Source organism: Corylus avellana, chromosome 1 (assembly GCF_965113065.1).
Source record: "Corylus avellana chromosome 1, dhCorAvel1.hap1.2, whole genome shotgun sequence".
Taxonomy (NCBI): Eukaryota; Viridiplantae; Streptophyta; class Magnoliopsida; order Fagales; family Betulaceae; genus Corylus; species Corylus avellana.
In genome coordinates, this window is record NC_142490.1 from 26,036,954 (window position 1) to 26,041,470 (window position 4,517).

General features: G+C 39.7%; 1 pseudogene; it reads right to left on the reverse strand.

Annotated features, from left to right (window-relative positions):
* Positions 1 to 214: 214 nt before the first annotated feature.
* LOC132171620 (tetrahydroberberine oxidase pseudogene) lies at positions 215 to 1,937 on the reverse strand (annotated as a pseudogene).
* Between the last annotated feature and the right edge of the window lie 2,580 nt (positions 1,938 to 4,517).

The window sequence follows — 4,517 nt, forward strand, 5'->3', positions numbered from 1 at the left end:
CCCTCTTTTTTGTAATTGAATGTATTTACAAAGAAAAATATATATATAAATTGGATTTGTGCGACTCCACAAATTCATTGAATGATTCGCAAAATATATAGGCCGCACATAATGTACATATAGCCACTCTCATAAATAAATACTCTAAAATACACAAGAAGATTCATACCTATGAAACCCAATCTATATTTCGAAATTCACATAATATCCTGATTCTCAATTTATCTATGCTTATAATATTAGGAGGAAAATGAAAAAAGAAAAAGGCTTTATTCCTGAATCCTGAGTACAAATTTTTCTATCTAAATACCTCTAATCACCTCTCTTCTTCCACCCAGATGAAAAAGGAGGGATGCTTTGTTCATTCTTAAAGAAATTAGCAGGATCAACTAGAGTCTTCACATGCACCAACCTGTCAAAGTTGCTCTTGAAATACTTATTACCCCATATCCTCGCCCGTCTATAGCTTGTGTTGCCTTTACCATTTGTTCCAATGTCAAGGTCCCTGTAATTCACATATGCACCTCTTGGAGATTTCGAAACGTAGGGAGCCATGTAGCCGTAAAGCCTTCTGATCCAACTTATATGCCTTTCGGATGCCACAGTTTCTTCTTCTTCCCAGTTCACTAGCTGTTGGATTTTGTAGATATTACCCGCTCTATGTGGGAAAGGAGTTACAGATTCCGAGATTTCACTCATTCTGCCCCCATACGGAGTCAGGATCATTAAAGCTGTTTCTGCCTCTTTCTGGGAAAATATTTTCCAGATCCCTTCAAACCCAAGTTCTGGAATAGGTTCCTGGACATAGTCAGATTTTGCTTTAAATGGGGGTCTTATGAGAGGAGTCCTATTGAGCAAAACATTCAAGGATTCGTCACTTGGGAATCCGGCAAAGTAGAGAGTAGATTCAATCCAACTTTTTTCAATACAATCTTCTCTCATCAAACCCAGCTCAGGGAAGCTCTGTTGCATCAGTGGAAGGAGCTTGTCAATCCCTCCAAGATACAAGGAATTGAATGAAGCTTGGATGGTCCTCTTCCCTTCTTGGCTGGAATTTACACTTGTTAAGCCGACGCGGATGAACAAGTCTTCGTGAAGCTTGGCTGCAACATGTTGCCAACGGTGAACAAGCTTGGTGGCATTTTGTTCCAAGTTCCGATTAACTGTGAAAACAGTCACAGTTGATGGAACAGGAACTAGCTTGATTTTCCAGGCAACAATGATTCCAAAGCTCGCCCCTCCTCCTCCTCGAATCGCCCAAAATAGATCTTCTCCCATAGATTCTCTGTCAAGGATTCTACCCTTAACATCAATCAATTGCGCGTCGATAATATTGTCAGCAGCAAGCCCATATTTGCGCATCAATGTGCCGTACCCTCCCCCGCTGAAGTGTCCACCGACGCCCACAGTCGTGCAAAGTCCTGCCGGAAAGCCAAGAGTTCTACTTTTCTCGGCAATCCTATAATAAACTTCACCGATAGTTGCACCAGCTTGAACCCACGCCGTGCCATTCTCTGCATCAACACTGATTGATCGAAGATTAATCAGATCAATTATGACAAACGGCACATCTGAAACATAAGAAAGACCCTCATAATCGTGGCCGCCACTTCGAACTCTTATTTGCATGCCATGTGTTTGAGAACAATTGATGGCGGCTTGGATGTGGGAGACATGCGTTGGTGTAACAATGACAAGAGGTTTTGGGGTGGCAGGTGTTGAGAATCTGGGGTTTTGTAGGGAGAATTGTAAGACGGATGAATATGAGGAGTTGGTTGGGGTGTAAATGACTTCAGAAATTGAGCTGGAGTTTTCAGAACGAAGGATCAAGCACTGAAGAAAGTTTTGGTGTGTGTGAGCCGAAGTTGCCCATAAAAATGAGAAAATGAGAGCCAAGAAAAATGGAAACACAGATGAGCCAACAGGCTTCATTTCCATTTGTGTTCCTCGCATGCTTTGGAGAGAGCCTTCGGGTGCTAAAAGCTTGTGCTTGCCATCAAAGGCTGATATAAATCGGTGAGCTTGGTGACTTGGCAAATTATCCCCAACAAAAATTAGATAAGGAGAGAGAATATTCGACCCTGAATTTTCTATAACCCAAGTTGCGTGGCAATATTTGACACTAGAATTATGACCATTCGTTGATTTTTCTTAGTCAAATTGGTCTTTGATGAATAAATTTTGGATTGTTATAGTATCTAGTTGATCATATTTTCAAATTTCACTGAAGTAAAATGGTTTATTTTCTGCTTGGTTATGTATCTAGAGTTAAATTGGGTCATAGACCCTAAGGGGTTGGCTCAATTGGTGAAAGTCTCAGACTTTGAGTGCATCATGTGGTCTTAGATTCGAAGCCTATAGAGTGCAAATTGTTTCTTAGCTCTAGGCGAAGCGTTCGACTCAACTGGTCCATGCTGAGAGAAGTGCGAGGCATGGGTTCCGCTTTACCTACTAGATAGGAGTGAGTACATGAAATAGCCTTATATGAGCTATTTACTTTGGCAAGAGATGTTCCCTGATACTGGAAATGTATTTAAACATGTAGTGGAATAGAGATTAGCCTTCGCAAGTGACCAATTAAAAACCCAATTGGGTTTTTAAAAATAATAATAGAATTTCAAGAACTCCATCTTAGAATTGTTTTAATAAAAAATATCAAGAATCCAAATTCTTAAAGAAACAAGGAGAAAACCAATGGTCATGCTCAAGTAGGATAGCTACAATTGGCCTTCCTCTCCAATCTTTTTGATTAAAAAAAAAGAAGGAGAAAACCAAACTTAATTAAGCAGACGTTCATATTACTCTGCAGATGGATAGCCTGGCTTAGTCTGTTGATGAAGTCATTCTCAGTTTTCATTATAATAATGCATAATTTTATCAATCTACATATTATATAACTAGTTTAAGTTATTGGACTTTTTGTCTCAATTAATTGTAGACCATGCATAATGAAGTGGAGGTCACTAATTTGAATTTCTCTTCCCTTTCCCTTGTGTGAACATGTTAAAAAAAAAAAAAAAACCTAAGCAAAATTTTTCTCTGGTCAACTGTCATTGTTTTGAAAAGTCATTCCAAATATGTTTAAATTTCTTCAAGTTGTTCAATAAATCCGGCTACTCTCGGCCTTGCTTAATCTGTTAAGGAGCAATCAGATTTTGACAATGGAGTACTTCAAATGCAAGCATTATCTTCCATTTGATCCTTGCTTATCTCATTGCTTTGATCACTTCACGCTCAGCAGATCTTCACATATATTTTAAAATTAGAGCTGAAATTTAGCTCGGATGGCTTGGTTGCTTGGCTCGACAAATGAGGTCCAACACATGAAATATTTAATTGAAATTGAAAATTCTATATACGACTCCAAACGACACCTATTCCGAATGTATAGGTGTTTCACACAATATTATGCGGAAATAGATCTGACCTAACAAATAATAATTATCCAAAAATAGATATGCAATGAACAATAAAAAACACAGATATTTTGGTTACGAAGAGCAAACCAATTAGAGAACTCTATAAAAGTAAAACCTTTCCGGGGCGGCCAAACCCAGGAAATCAACTAACTCAATAAAAGAATAAAGGATTACAAGACGTTCACACTTACAAAACCTTTGCAATTGACACGATCTTGTATAAGACAAGCGACCCACTTGCCTTCTACCGCAGTAGCCCTTTCCAGAGACAGCTGGCACAATCCTTCTACGTGATCTCCCTTCACCGGAACTCCGGTTGACTTCACTTCAACAATCAACAAATAAACACAAACGATCACTCTAAGAGAGAGAACAGACTCTCTATGTCACAGACTCTCTTAGCACACAACGGCGAATTCTAGATCAGAAATTCGTGCCTCTCTCTTCCTATTGAGATGTATTTATAATACTCTCATCATTCCTAGACCTAGGAAAGAGTTTATATTCATTTAAAACTGTTACAAGTACGCGGCGTCCGGACGGGAACATGTGCCGTCCGGACGGGACAACAAAATACAGCCAAAACGTGTTTTTAACACATGGCCGTCTGCAACACGAGCCATTCCGCCCAGCTTCGTAGTCTTCTCTTTATGGCCCGTTTTGACCCAGTAAATATTGGAATTAGCTAAACCTTGTGAAACATGACTTTGTAGATCCTTGCGTTAACTTTCCAACGCCACAAAGATTGCTCCAATCAGAGGCTTGAAACTCAAGATATGACCTTTTTAGTAAAAGTCATCCGGACGGGATTTAGACGAGACTGCAGACGAGGCTCTCGAGAATTCTTGTTTATCGAGCTCGTCCGGACGGGATTGCAAACGAGATTGCAGACGAGGCTCTCGGGGAAAATAGAATTCTTCGAGCGTCCGAACGGCACTTCTTCTCGTCCGAACAGTAATTGAATGGATGATGAATCTTGGCACTTTTGGTCACCATTTTGCTTACCGAATTAAGCGAACAAGAACTTACAAACTCCCCATTTGGCAATTCGGTGACAAAATCAATCGGACGAGTCACCATCATCTCCCCAATTTTATA